General features: G+C 40.5%; 1 protein-coding gene across 20 annotated transcripts in view; it reads right to left on the reverse strand.

Annotated features, from left to right (window-relative positions):
- Positions 1 to 16,310, reverse strand: part of Lingo2 (leucine rich repeat and Ig domain containing 2) — a 1,357,796-nt gene that overhangs the window by 871,030 nt on the left and 470,456 nt on the right. For 11 of the 20 annotated variants that reach the window (XR_009588066.1, XM_060373592.1, XM_060373582.1 and 8 more), the window contains one exon: positions 11,027 to 11,150. The exons of the other annotated variants lie outside the window; for them this stretch is intronic. The gene's annotated coding sequence lies outside the window, so the exon portion shown is untranslated. The remainder of the gene's footprint in view (positions 1 to 11,026; positions 11,151 to 16,310) is intronic. 20 annotated transcript variants of the gene reach the window in all.

The raw sequence follows: 16,310 nt of genomic DNA on the forward strand, positions 1-16,310 counted from the left end.
CAACAGATCAAACATAGGAAGTTGTTAGAAAAATAGATCTCTAATATATCTATTTATTAATCAGAATCTGTATTTTAATATTTCCAGAGTTTACATATTCATATAATAGTTAAAGATGAACTGATATGCTGAGGAATAGAGAACTGTCAGTTCTCCAACCAAAACTATTATCTAAACAATCTCTAGTTTTCTACCCCTCAAACCTTGCCATGTTTTCTCCTGCTTCTGATATCTATCCTATTTGCTTTCTGAGTGAGGATTGAACAACATCCCTAGGGTCCTCCTTCTTGATTAGCTTCTTTAGGAGTATATATTTTAGTATGTTTATCCTATATTATATGACTAATATCCACTTAATTAGGGAACAGGAGCCTACCACAGAGGGTCTCTGAAAGACTCTACCAGTAGGGTATCAAAGCAGATGCTGATTGATACTCATAGCCAAACGTTGGGCAGAGTGCAGGGAATCTTACGAAAGAAGAAAGAAATAGAAAGATCTGGAGGGGACAGGAACTTCACAAGGAGAGCAAAAGAACCAAAAAATCTGGGCCCGGGGGTATTTTCTGTGACTGATACTTCAACCAAGGACTGTGCATGGAGACAGCCACGACCCCTTGTTTAGATGTAGCCAATGTCACCTCTGCCTCCAAGTGGCTTGCCTAGTAAGGGGAGTAGGCTCTGTATCTGACATGAACTCAGTGGCTGGCTCTTTGATCACCTCCTCCTGGGGGAGTAGCAGGCCACAATAGAAGAAAAGGGAAGCCAGTCCTGATGAGACCTGATAGGCCAGGGTCAGATGGAAGGGGAGGAGGACCTCCCCTATCAGTGGACTGAGGGAGGGAGATGGGGAATGAAGAGGGAGAAAGAATGAGATTGGAAGGGGATGAGGGAGGGGCTACAGCTGGGATATACACAGAAGCAGAAAGATACACATGGTATGTACGCAGTCATAAGTGGATATTAGTCATATAATATAGGATAAAAATGCTAAAATATATACACTAAAGTAGCTAAACAACAAGGAAGACCCTAGGGAAGATGCTTAATCCTCATTCAGAAGGACAAACCCAAAAGACATAGGAATCAGGTGAAGCCAGGGAACAGGATAGGAGCCTACCACAGATGGCCTCTGAAAGACTCTACTGATCAAGGTAGCAAAGCAGAGGCTGAGAGTCATAGCCAAACTTTGGGCAGAGTGTAGGTAGTCTTATGAAATAAGGGGGATAAAGAAAGACCTGGAGGGGACAGGAGCTCCAAAAGGAGACCAACAGAGCCAAAATATCTGAGCCCTGGGGCTTCTGCAAAGACTGATACAACAACCAAGAGCAATGCATGGAGAGGACCTAAAACTCTGGCTCAAATGTAGTCCATAGAGTCAGTATCCAAGTGGGGTCCCTAGAAAGGGAAGCAGAGGCTTTCTCTGGCATGAATTCAGTGACAAGCTGGCTTATCCCCTGGTGTGTGTGGGGGGTGCAACCTCACCAGGCCACAGAGGAAGATAATGTAACCAGTGCTGATGAAATTTCATAGGCTAGGGTCAAATAGAAGAGGAGGAGGAGGACCTCTCCTATCACTGGACTAGTAGAGTGGCTTAGGGGGAGAAGAGAGAAGGAGGGTGGGATTGGGAGGGGATAAGAGAGGCAGCCACAGCAGGGAAACAAATTGAATAAATTGTAAATAAATGATAATAATAAAAAATTTAAAAAATAAAAAGAGCAAACTTATCACTAACTATGTTTTGAAATTTTAAAATAAAGTAAACTGAAATAAAATTATGAAAGACTACATCTCTTTAATTGGAAGATTCTAAACCGGGTGTTTATGGCAGAGCTGAAAGGAAAATTTAAGTTAGTTGTGGGAAGCTAATTGTTCACCTACAGATCAACACAAAGAGGTGGAATTACTTCCAAGTTGTAAATATATGTTCTGTGACTTTCTAAATCATAGCTTCACTACAGAAAGCTTATTCTCCTTTCACTACTATGGGAGAATTATTTTCTTTCCAGTCATTAGCAGAGCGATAATGATCTTCCATATGAACTCATTAATACCTTTTGTCAACCTTACAAAATTTAAAATGACCTAGAATACAAAACTGTACGCATCCCAAGTGAGGGATTATCTCAGTTACCTTTACCTTAGGCAATGACTGTGTGAGAGTAACTTGGTTAGGTTATCTGGATTGTGAAGGCTCACCCTAAAAGTGGGCTTTACCATACTGTGGGAATGGGCCCTGGATGACAGCAAGAGAAGCTGACCACTTGTATCTATCATTCTGTCTCCTGACCATCAAACTTCATCTGTTGTCTCAAGGTCCTGCCACCAGGACTTCCCACCTGGGTGCAGTATACACTCAAACACTGAACTAAACTAAGAACATACGTTTTTGAAGCTCCTTTGTTCAGGTGATTTTATCCTAGCAACAGGAAAAGTAATGTAACTTCCAGGAGCTCAACATAACCTCTTCAAGTTCAAGTACGGTATATTCTTCAAATATAATTAGAAAAAGCTTGTGCTGTCTAACTCTCTTTATAGAAAAGCCAGAGAAATTGTTTACATATTTTTATGTGCAAATGTGAAATTCACAGTACATAAATATTTGAATCACTAAGTTCAGGAATAATAAACCTCTACAGGGTAAGCAGTGTAGGCATACACTTGGACAATACCTTTACAAATGCAAGGACCGTGGAACTATTGTGCTGTTGTTGATACTATTCAGACTGGCAGTCTTGATTTATAAAGGAAAATAGATGATCATACAAAATAAGAACTTTGTTTTCTCATTTCTTCAGAAAAATAACAGTCTTAAAGTATGAAGTGTTATTGTATAACTCAGATATTTCCAAGTTCTCACAATATTATAGTATTACTTTTAAACACACCACTGGATTCTTTCCTTGATATAATTTAAAATGGAGTAGCGGGGTAAAAAATAAAAATGATGCACCTGCATTGTGTTATAACCTCTTAATTCAGACCTCCAAACTTTCTTTAGAATTTTTGTTGGTGCTTGCTCTTCACAACCTATCTCCAGTTGGGCATGTTCCATCTGCAGGAAATCCCCACTCAGGAAGGTGAGAAAAGTTAATCACAGGCTTAAGGGCAGCATGGCTACACACAGAGACCCTGTGTGAAAAATAAACTAGGCTTGTCCTTTACTTCTTCCACAACAGCTACTCTTCTAAAATACATTCATTGATTTTTACGAGGCTGTCAAGAGTAGAAGGAAACTCCCTTTTTGTAGTGGCTCCGGGAACTCTTCACATTATGCATATGCTTAACCATTAGTGAATGGTTATTACAATTCTGGTCAAGAAGAATCAATACCCTTAGTATATGGCTTCATTAGTAATGACAACCAATGCTGACAGCTACAACACACACACACACACACAAACGCACACACACACACACCCATGCACACACACACACACCCATGCACACACGCATGTGTGCACACTCATACTTCAGAATAGTAGTTGTGGAAGAGTAATTATTCTATAAAGTGATCAGAAAACTATGTAGCCATTGCATGCACAACAAAACACTTAAAAGTAACTATAAGTGACAATATATGAGGGTAAAAACTGTTCTCAACCTGATTTATTGATGGGTAAGACACCAAAAATGTAGCCAAGATTCCAACTAAAACGTTACTGATAGACTAGCTGCATAAACTTGGTAGCTCACAGTTCTGAACAAAGAACAATAATACTTTGATTTACACAATTACTTTCTACAGATCTATCTAGAACATATATTATTCATGATCTTCAAAAGATAGGCATATGATCTTTATCTTTATTTCACGGGGCGGGAGGCCAGAGGGCTTGGAGAGAGAAGAGAAACCCAGGACAAGGTCATCTCTGAGACAAGCTGGAGACCTACAATGGGGTAGGCTCCCTGGAGGAGATAGGAATGACTCTAGCTAAGCCTCCTAGAAGCAGGAAACAGAAGAGGCCGCCTCCCAGCCAGACAGGACTTCTAAGTCGAGGAAGGGGAACACCAACCCACCCACAAAATCTTCAACCCAAACTCAATCTTGCCATCAAGATGTGCAGGGATAATGGTAGAATAGAGTTTGGGGGAATGTCAAAAAGGGGAGCAGGAGCTGTCTCTGACATGAACTCCTTTTCTTGCTTTTCCATCATGACCTCCAGGCAGGACTGCCTTATCTGGCTTTAATGGAAGAGGACATGTTCAGTCCTGATGGCTTGATGTGCTGGGGTGGGCTGTTAGGGGGGGCAGGTTTTTCTTTTCTGTGTAGTAGGGGAGGGAGAATGGGGGGGAAGGGAAAAGAGTGGGACTGCGGGGAGAGGAGAAAGGTAGATATGATAAGGATGTAAAGTAAATAATTGCTGAGTGATATTCCATTGTGTAAATGTACCACAGTTTCTTATCCATTGTTCTATTGAGGGAAAGCTACATTGTTTCCAGATTCTGGCTATTATGAATAAAGCTTCTATGAACATAGTTGAGCAAATGTCCTTTTTTGGCTGAGCACCTTTCAGATGTATGCCCAGGAGAGGTATAGCTGGATCTTGAGGTAGTGCTATTCCTAATTGTCTAAGAAAGCACCCGACTGATTTCCAAAGAGTTTGTACAAGTTTACATTCCCACCAGCAATGGAGGAGGGTTCCCCTTTCTCCACAGTCTCTCAAGCATGTGTTGTCCCTTGAGGTTTTTTTTTTTTTTTTTGAGTTTTGTTTGTAATTTAATTTTTAAATACATATTCAAAATTTTTATAATTATTTTTATTTTTATTAATTACACTTTATTCACTTTGTATCCCCCCTGTAGCTCCCTCCCTCCTCCCCTCCCAACCCCACCCTCCCTCCCTTTTCCCTACCTGTGCCCCTCCTTCTGATCCTAGTCTATCAGGTCTTATCAGGAGTGGCTGCATTGTCTTTCTCTGTGACCTGGTAAGGCTGCTCCCCCACCTAGGGGAGGTGATCAAAGAGCAGGCCAATCAGTTCCTGTCAGAGACAGTCCCTATTCCCTTACTAGGGAACCCACTTGGACACTGAATTGCCATGGGCTACCTCTGTGCAGGGATTCTAACTTGTCTCCATGAGTGGTTCTTGGCTGGAGTATCAGTCTCAGAAAAGACCCCTGTGCCCACACTTTTTGGATCTGTTGCTCTCCTTGTGGTCTGAGCCATTCTTATGGTGTAAGGTAGAATCTCAGGGTGATTTTGATTTGCATTTCCTTGTTGACTAAAGACAACAAACAATTCTTTAAATATTTCTCTGCATTTCGATATTCTTCTGTTGAAAATTCTGTTAGCTCTGTACCCCATTTTTTAATTGGATTACTTGGTTTGTTGGTATTTAACTTCTTGAGTTCTTTGTATATTCTGGATATTAACCCTCTGTCAGATGTAGGGTTGGTGAAGATTTACAGGAAAATGGATGGAACTAGAAAACATCATCCTGAGTGAGGTAATGGAGAAGCAGAAAGACACATATGGTATATACTCACTTATAAGTGGATATTAGCCATATAATTTAAGATACACATAGTAAAATCTATAGTCCTAAAGAAGCTAAACAACACATAGGACGCTAGGGGAAAGGCTTATTCTTCATTCAGAAGGGCAAACAGGACAGACATCTGAAGTAGGAGAAGAGAGGGAGCAGGACAAGAGTCTTCTACAAAGTGCTTATGAAAGATTCTACCCAGCAGGGTATTGATGCAGATATTGAGTCTCATAGACAAATATTTGGCACAGTGCAAGGAATCTTATGAAAGAAGAGGGAGATAGAAAGACCTGGAGGGGTCAGGAACTCCAAAAGAAGACCATTAGAGCCAAAAATTCTGGGCCAGGGGTCTACAGAGACTAAGGAGCATGCTTGTAGAGGACCTAGTCACCCCTGCTCAAAGGAAGCCCATAGGCACTCAGTCTCCATTTTGGTTTCTTACAAAGGAGAGCATCAGCAGTCACTGGCCTGAACTCAGTTGCCTGCTTTTTGATTACCTCCCCCTAATGAGGATGCAGCCATTCCTGATGAGACCTGATAGGCTAGGGTCAGATATTAGGGGTGGATGTTCTCCCTTATCAGCAGACTAGGGGAGTGGCATAGGGGTAGAAGAGGGATAAAGGATGGGACTGGGAGGAGATCAGGGATGGGGTACAGCCAGGATGCAAAGTGAATAAATTGTAATAATAATAATAAAGAAAAAGTTAATAAATAAAGCAATAAAAGAAAGATATAGCTCATTTCAAAAGCTCCTATGTGTATATCCTCTAATAACTTTTAGGTGATTGAATTTGATATTTATGTTAAAATTGATAGAGCACCTTAACATATGACAAGTAAATCATATACAATTGACTCCTACTGAGATTTTTATAGTTAATTTTATCTATTTATCTATTTATTTATTATAATTTATTTACTTTGTATCCCACCTGAAGCCTCCTCTGTATCCTCCCAGTCCTACCCACCCTCCCTTCTCCCCCCTCAATGGCCCTTCCCTAGTCCATGGATATGGGAGAATCTCCTCTCCTATCTGTCCCTAGCCTATCAAGTCTCATAAGGGCTGGCTGCATCATCTTCCTCTGTGGCCTGGCAAGGCTGCTCCCCCCTCAGGGGTTGGTGATCAGCGAGCCTGCCAATGAGTTCATGCGATTCAGTCCCTGCTCCCCTTACTAGGGAACCCACTTGGGCACTGAGCTGCCATGGACTACATCTGTGCAGGGGTTCTAGGTTATCTCCATGCATGATACTCCTTGGTGGGGAGTATCAGTCTCAGCAGGACCTTCCTGGGCCCAAGATTTTTGGCTCTGTTGATCTCCTTGTGCAGTTCCTGTCTCCTCCAGGTCTTTCTCTCTCCCATTTCTTCCATAAGGTTTCCTGCACTCTGCCTAAAGCTTTGCTGTAAGAGTCAGTATCTCCTTCCATACTATGATGGGTAGAGTCTTTCAGAGGCCCTATATTGAAGGCCCCTGTCCTGTTTTCTTCTCTTTTTCTACTTCTGATATCTATCCTGTTTGCCCTTCTGAGTGAGGTTTTGCTCAACTATGTTCACAGCAGCTTTATTTCTAATAGCCAGAATCTGGAAATAATCTCATTGTCCCTCAACTAAAGAATGGATGCAGAAATTGTGTTACATTCATGCAATGGAATGCTGCTCAGCAATTAACAACAAGGAAATCATGAAATTTGCCGGCAAATAGTGGGAACTAGAAAAAAATCTTCCTGACTGAGGTATCTCAGAAGCAGAAAGACATGCATGGCATATACTCACTTATAAGTGGATATTAGGCATATAATATAGGATAAATATACTAAAATCTATAGTCCTAAAGAAGCTAAACGACAAAGAGGACCCTAGGAAAGAGCCTAATGCAGATTTTTATGATGATGAAAACTCATTAAATGTTATATGGAATCTATGGAAACATTCACATTTTTTATTATTTGTATAAAAGGTAAATATCGGGGCCTGAGAGATGGCTAAGAGGTTAAGATGGCTGACTGTTCTTACAAAAGTCCTGAGTTCAATTCCCAGCAACCACATGGTGACTCATAAGAATCTATGATGAGATATGGTGCCCTCCTCTTCTGGTGCGCAGGTGTACATGCAGGGAGAACACTGTATACATAATAAATAAATAAAAATTAAAAAAAGTTTAAAAAAATTAAAATAAAAGGTAAATATCTAGAATTAGGATCTCATGAATTAAAACAAGATCTACATCTCAATTATTTATATAGAAAATGCTAATGGAATAATTGTAAGCATAAAATAAATGTAAGAATTACAAACCATTTTACTATAGGAAGTGATTGTTCTATGAATGGTTACTGGTGAGGCAGAGTTCAATATCTAAGTACCTCCACCTCTTTAAAACCACCCTCAGACACTGATATACACCTGAAACAATTCCGAAGCTACACAGTGTTATAATTTTGTTTTGTAGGACATCTGAGACAAATTTTAAAAGTGATTTGTGGACTAAACTTTACTGTTGCAATAACAATTCTGTGTCTATGTGAGAATACATGTAAATTGCTTCTAAAAGATAACTACTGAAAAATTTAAAGATTTGTATATAGAAAATGTTACTTTAGTATAGTATTTAAATAAGTGTAATATACATTATATTGGTAAAGTATTAAGCATTGCCTATGCTAACTAAAAGGCACAGTTGCTCTGGTTACTTCAGTCGCAAGCATATTAATGCCAAGCATTCTGAAAAAGTACCTTCTTGGTTCATACTCCTCCACAACCCTGTAAGGGCTTGGGGAGAAAGGGGAAACTGCATGCTGCTAAGATTCATAAAAACAAAATGCCCTTGAGAATACCTACACAGCAAAATATTTAACTCAGATTACTAGTGTTTAACCCATCACATAAAAAAAATACCTGAAGTAGGAGCAGGAAGCCCTTTAGCCATGGGGTCCGTATCCATGGAGAATGGGGCAATTGGGCATTCCTAATGACTATTAAACTGCCTCAGTCAGTTTCTGTTGGTTGATTGTAAGTGTCTGATTTGATGATGTTACCTGGCTGCTGATATTCCTTTTCTATTTGGAAGTTTAACTTCAGGCATTATCTGTCCATCTTGGACGTTTTGGGCTAAAAAAAAAAAAAAAAAAAAAAAATCCAGTTGGCTGCTTGAACTGGGTTTCTCAAGTGTGATTATGCTAGATATTTGTAAGGCCAGGACTTGACTGTCTTATCTTTTGTTTCTTCTCTCAATTGGTGTACTCCAGTTTTCTGTGCTTGGTGTTTTGACCAAATGATATTGTTGTCTCCTGGCTCTCTTTACCTGCTATTTCTTGTTTTATTTTATTCCTGTTAGTTGCACACTTAATAAATTCAGTTACTTGAAAACCAAAATCACAGTTATCACATATCATCACTTTATGGAACAATAAATATCACTGTACAATAGTTTTAAAAAAAGGATTTAAGTAGAGAATTGTGAAATAACAGACCTTGACTATCTATATTATAACTAAGTAAATATAGGTTTCAGGTCTTTCACTCAAGAAATATTAACTAAATACAAGTGTTCCAGTGCAGTGCAGTTCATGCTGCACTCTTGTGCATAATATATAAGCAAAGAAACCTTTTTTTAAAAAATACACACACACACACACACACACACACACACACAGAGAGAGAGAGAGAAAGAGAGAGAGAGGAGAGAGAGAGAGAGAAGATGGTTGAAATGTGCAGGGAGAGAGGGAAGAAAATAATGAGGGGTGGGGGAGAAAAGAAATACATGAGCTCAGGTGTTGTCTTAGACCAAAATAGCAGAGTTGATGCTGGTATGATCCTGATATTCTAGTGGCTGAGTTTATATATTTTGCTGAGGCATCATTATATACACGGTATTGTCAAGACAGAGGAAAATCAATAATAACCCAAATACTTTATGAATATGAAGAAGCAGAATTACTCTTACCTAGTGTAAGGGAAACTGTGTGAAGAGTATAATGAAGTTGGAGAAAATATGAGTTTAAGTTTCTACATAATTTATACCCCAGTATATAGCCAAATAAATTCTTAACCATGTAATCATCTAGTTTAGGCAGAGATCCTGACTAAATATTTAAAGTTGAGGTAAAAAACTTACAACATAATAGAATAAAGAGTGTGAGTGCAATAAAATAAGATAGAGGGGATAATTAAAGAAAAATAAGTGACCTCTGGATTTAGCAAAAGTAATTTTGTCAAAAGCAGTTTGGGTTAAGTGGTAGAAGTAAATGTTCTATTTTAATGTGTTTAAAAAGAGAAACGTGGGAGGGGCGGAGCCAAGATGGCGACTAGCATACATAGTTTCTGAGCGGTGGGATACCTGAACTTCTGAGGTGGTGAATGGAAGGACCCCTAACCCAGGAAAACCACGGTGAGGCTTTCTGAACAACAGGGAACATCGCAGGAGGTGAAAACTTTGGTCTCAGGTCATCCGGGGACTTGTTTGGGGAAGGAGAGAAAGAATCCTTTGATCTTGCGGCACTCCCTTCCCCCAGACCTCCTTCCTCCTCTGCACAGCAGCACAGTGGACTCATCTTTCTCAGTGGACTCATCTTTCTCAGCGCAAACCTAACTGCCTGGGGTATACAGCCGCTGAGATGGAGCCCCAAGCACTTTAGCAGCACACAAAAGCCAGCAGCACGGGTCCCGGAGTCCCAGATTCACACAGAGGCTGCACCATCCTCCCAGGGTGCGAATCTGCTAGACGCCATACTAGCTCCGCAGGATTGCCATCACTGACAGTATGGGCCACCCAATCCCACAGTGACAGAGAATACTCTATATACTCACCAAAACCAGGCAGAAACATCATACAACCTGGACACACCAGGCGCTGGGCCTCCCAAGCTTGGAGAGCACAACTAAGAGATCCCAGGACTTCCCACAAAGCATCGGGACTAGCAACCCAGTCTCCAGGTACAGCGGGACGTGGCGGCAGAGCAGCACTGAACTGGCGGGGCACCACAGCCCTCCGGTTTAAGAATAACCAGGGCCAAATCAGAGAACAGAGAGCCTGGTTACCATATCCCTGCTGAAGTGACCACCCTGAAATCTCCAGCTGCAGCAAGACCTCAGAACCTGGCAGTGACAGCAGCACAGAACTGACTGAGCACATCAAAGAAGCAGGGCCAAACCAGAGAGCAGAGAGCCCCGGATACCACTATCTCTGCCAAGAGACCTGCCTGTAAGTGAGTGCACCCTTGAGAATCTGCAGTTCCCCAGATCCTGGGTCCTTCTAAATCAGAAGCCAGGCATCGAACCCCCCTCCCACCCACATACCCACTTTGGGAAACAGAGGGGCACTAGGGACATTGAAGTTCCTGCCCTGTGGGCCTAATTGAGGAGTCAAGGCAGTTAAAGCCAGAAATTGCGCTGCAATCATCATTAGCGCCTGCGACATATAGTGTGCAGAGCCCCTCCCACACACTCAAGGGTTCAACATTAGCCATCACTCTGTCCCTCCAGAAACACGTCCATGCACACTTACACACACCGACACACACACGCGCGCGCGCGCACACACACTTACATTTGCCCCGTTTGCGCCTGCGTACTTTCCTCCCACAGGTACAGCTAGGCCTCAGGACACACTGAGAGTGCTCAGCTTCCTGAAGAACTCTCCAGACGCCAGAGAGAGACAGCACCCGTCTGATCTGCAGAATCCAAAAACAAACAGGGAAGGTTTCAGATAAGCCAATGGCCAGGGGTAGGCGAAAGAACACTTCCAACATGAATCAGGACATCATGACTTCACCAGCAAACCCCAAAATCGATGGATACTCCAATTCAGCAGAAGCACAGGAAAATGACTTTAAAGCCATGCTTGCCCAATTATTTGAGGCTCATAAGGAGGAAATGAACAAGTCTTTCAAAGAGCTGGCCAGTCAATTGGAGGCAAAGAAAGAAGAAATAGACAATATCCTTAAAGCAACACAGGCAAACATAGCCAAACAAATAGATACACAAGTAGAGGAAAAATTAGTGGCATATAAAAAGGAAATGAAAAAAGAAATAGAGGCCATCGTAGAGAGACAGGAATCCAAATTCAAACACATGAAAGAAATGGTGCAAGGCATGAAAACAGAATTAGAATCAATAAAGAAAACACAAAATGAGAAAACCCTTGAGCTGGAGAACTTGGAGAAAAGATCAGGAACCACAAAAGTAAGCATCACCAACAGAATACAAGAGATGGAAGAGAGAATCTCTGGAGCTGAAGACACACTTGCAGAAATGGATACTTTTCTCAAAGAAAAAGTAAAATCAGAAATGTTCCAATCACAAAATATCCAAGAAATCAAGGATGCTATGGAAAGACAAAATCTAAGAATAATAGGAATTCATGAAAAAGAAGACTCCAGAATCCAAGGTCCAGAAAATATTTTCAAGAAAATCATAGAAGAAAAATTTCCCAACTTAAAGAAAGAGATGTCCATAAATATACAAGAGGCCTACAGAACTCCAAATAGACTAGACCAGAAAAGAAACACCTCACGTCACATCATAGTCAAAACACTAAATCTACAGAACAAACAAAAGATATTAAAAGCAGCAAGGGAAAAAGGCCAAGTAACATATGAAGGTAGACCTATCAGAATCACACTGGACTTCTCATCAGAAACTATGAAAGCCAGAAGGGCCTGGGCAAGTATCATGGAGACTCTAAGAGATCACAAATGTCAACCCAGACTACTATACCCTGCAAAGCTTTCAATCAACATAGATGGAGAAAACAAAATATTCCATGACAAAACTAAATTTACATAATATCTACACAGCAAACCATCCCTACAGAAGATACTAGAAGGAAAACTCCAGTCCAATGAAAACAAATTCACCCAAGAAAACAGGGCATACAGATAATATCCCAACAAAAATGAAAAGAAAGCAAGCAATGAAACAGGGTTAGATCACCGACTCCAGTACAAAAGGAACTAACATGCATTGGTCACTATTATCTATCAATATCAACGGACTCAACTCACCAATAAAAAGACACAGGCTAACAGAATGGTTAAGGAAACAGGATCCAACATTCTGTTGCATCCAAGAAACACACCTATGCAACAAAAATAAACACTACCTCAGAGTAAAGGGCTGGAAAACTGTTTTTCAAGCAAATGGTTCCAGAAAACAAGCTGGACTAGCCATCCTAATATCTAATAAAATAGACTTTCAACCCAAGTTAATCAAAAAAGATAAGGAGGGCCACTATATTCTCATCAAAGGAAAAATCCACCAAGAGGACATCACAATCTTGAATATCTATGCCCCAAATACAAGAGCACCGACATTCGTAAATGAAACATTATTAAAGCTTAAATCATACATTGATCCTAATACCTTAATAGTGGGAGACTTCAACACTCCACTCTCACCAAGGGACAAATCAAATAGACAGACACCAAATAGGGAAATAAAAGCGCTCACAGAATCCCTAAATCAAATGGACCTAATAGACGTCTACAGATCATTTCACCCAAACTCAAAAGAGTACACCTTCTTTTCAGCACCTCATGGAACCTTTTCCAAAATAGACCATATAGTGGGTCACAAAGCAAGCCTCAATAGATACAAAAGGATTGAAATAATCCCTTGTATACTATCTGACCACCATGGACTAAAGTTAGACATCAACAACAACAGAAACAACAAAAAGCCGACACTCACATGGAAACTGAACAACTTACTACTCAATGACAGATGGGTTAAGGAAGAAATAAAGAAAGAAATTACAGACTTCCTAGAATTCAATGAAAAGGAAGGCACAACATACCCAAATTTATGGGACACATTGAAAGCAGTGCTCAGAGAAAAATTTATAGCACTAAGTGCCTTCAAGAAGAAATTCCTAACATCACATACAAACAACTTAATGGCCCAACTGAAAACCCTAGAAAAAAAAAGAAGCAGATACACCCAAGAGGAGCAGATGGCTGGAAATAATCAAACTAAGGGCTGAAATCAATCAACTAGAAACAAATAAAACTATCCAAAGAATCAATGAAACAAAAAGCTGGTTCTTTAAGAAAATCAACAAGATAGACGAACCTTTAGCCAAACTAACTAAAAAGCAGAGAGAAATTATCCAGATCAGCAAAATCAGAAATGAAAATGGGGACATAACCACAGACATTGAGGAAATCCAAACAATTATTAGGTCATACTACAAAAGCCTATATGCCACAAAATTTGAGAATCTAAATGAAATGGATAATTTTCTTGAAAGATTCCATCTACCAAAACTAAGTCAAGATCAGGTAGAAAGACTGAATAGCCCTATATCTCCCAAGGAAATCGAAGCAGTCATTAACAGTCTCCCCTCCAAAAAAAGCCCTGGACCAGAATTCTGGCTTCAGCGCAGAATTCTACAAGACCTTCAAAGAACTGATAACTCCAATTCTCCTCAAGCTATTCCACAAAATAGAAACAGAAGGAACACTACCAAATTCATTCTATGAAGCCACAGTCACCTTAATACCTAAACCACACAAAGACCCAACAAAAAAAGAGAACTTCAGGCCTATCTCCCTTATGAACATTGACGCAAAAGTACTCAATAAAATACTTGCAAACCGAATCCAAGAACATATCAAAGATATCATCCACCATGACCAAGTAGGCTTCATCCCAGGCATGCAAGGGTGGTTCAACATACGGAAATCCATCAATGTAATCCACCACATAAACAAACTGAAGGAGAAAAACCACATGATCATCTCCTTAGATGCCGAAAAAGCATTTAACAAAGTCCAACACCCATTCATGTTTAAAGTCTTGGAGAGATCAGGGATACAAGGCACATACCTAAAGATAGTAAAGGCAATTTACAGCAAGCCTATAGCTAACATCAAACTCAATGGAGAGAAACTTAAATCAATCCCACTGAAATCAGGGACAAGACAAGGCTGTCCATTGTCCCCATATCTCTTCAACATAGTACTTGAAGTCCTAGCCAGGGCAATCAGACAACTAAAGGAGATCAAGGGGACACAAATCGGAAAGGAAGAGGTCAAAGTGTCACTATTTGCAGATGATATGATAGTATACATGAGCGACCCCAAAAATTCAACCAGAGAACTCCTTCAGCTGATAAACACCTTCAGCAAAGTGGCAGGATACAAAATCAACTCAAAAAATCAGAAGCCCTCCTATATACCAAAGACAAAAAGGCTGAGAAAGAAATTAGGGAAACAACACCCTTCACAATAGCCACTAATAACATAAAGTACCTTGGTGTGACTCTAACCAAGCAAGGGAAAGACCTGTTTGAGAAAAACTTCAAGTCTCTGAAGAAAGAAATCGAAGAAAATATCAGAAGATGGAAAGATCTCCGGTGCTCATGGATTGGTAGGATTAACATTGTGAAAATGGCCATACTGCCAAAAGCAATCTACAGATTCAATGCAATTCCCATCAAAATACCAACTCAATTCTTTACAGACCTTGAAAAAAAGATTCTCAGCTTCATATGGAGAAACAAAAAACCCAGAATCTCCAAAACGATCCTGTACAACAACAGATCATCTGGAGGTATCTCCATCCCTACTCTCAAACTGTACTACAGGGCAACAGTAATAAAAACTGCATGGTACTGGCATAGAAACAGAAAGGAGGATCAATGGAACCGCAGAGAAGACCCAGAAATAAATCCACACACCTATGAATACTCGATATTTGACGAAGAAGCCAAATCCATTCAATGGAAAAAAGACAGCATCTTCAACAAATGGTGCTGGACCAACTGGATGTCTACATGCAGAAAAATGAAAATAGATCCATATTTATCACCCTGCACAAAACTAAAGTCAAAGTGGATCAAGGACCTCAACATAAAACCAGATACCCTAAATCAATTGGAAAAAAAAGTGGGGAACAGCCTAGAACTCATTGGCACAGGAGACAACTTCCTGAACACAACACCAACAGCACAAGCTCTAAGAGCAACAATCAATAAATGGGACCTCATGAAACTGAAAAGTTTCTGTAAAGCAAAGGATACCGTCATCAAAATAAAACAACTGCCTATAGATTGGGAAAGAATCTTCACTAACCCTTTATCTGACAAAGGACTAATATCCAGTATATACAAAGAACTAAAGAAGCTGAAAAGCAGCAAGCCAAGTAATCCAATTGAAAAATGGGCATACAACATGAGAATTTTTCCTGTGCTGCAAATCTGTCTAAACAATTGTCGAGCTATATTTTAGGTAATTGGACTGGAGAATTCGATACTACGATGGAGCAGCTGAGAGTGGCCATTGTCACAGTAAATTCTACCGGAGTGGACGCAGGACTAGCCACAGGATTATCAACATGGATTGCTGCAGCCATGAATCAGCTGAAGGAATGGGCGGGCATGGGAGTGTTAGCAGGCCTTCTGGTGTTGGTCTCCTTGGTTTGCCTGTGGTATATATGCAAGATTAGAGTCCCACAACAGTGTGATGCAGCCATGATCATTCAGGCCTTTACAGCCATTGAAGCAGGACATTCTCCCAAAGCATGGTTGGATACCATAAAAAGCTAAAATGATACGCTCAGGATGCGAGGCTAAGCACTGCACTCAGGGTCAGCCGCTTTGGACCCAGAGAAGAGCATGTCTGATTGCATGCGGGTTGATGCCCCAGGTCCCGCCTCTGAGAAAAAGGTATCGGACGGGTCTGATGCTCTTTGGGTGGATGACACCTAAATGAACATCTGTACAAAGTCCCAATTTATTTCTAATATCAGAGATCAGACCTCTACTCTTGCCTGATGCGTCTAAAATAAAAAGGGGAACTGTAGAGAGCTGCGGAATGCTATGCCTTAAAGAT

The sequence above is a fragment of the Meriones unguiculatus genome, chromosome 20 (assembly GCF_030254825.1).
Source record: "Meriones unguiculatus strain TT.TT164.6M chromosome 20, Bangor_MerUng_6.1, whole genome shotgun sequence".
NCBI classification, from domain to species: domain Eukaryota; kingdom Metazoa; phylum Chordata; class Mammalia; order Rodentia; family Muridae; genus Meriones; species Meriones unguiculatus.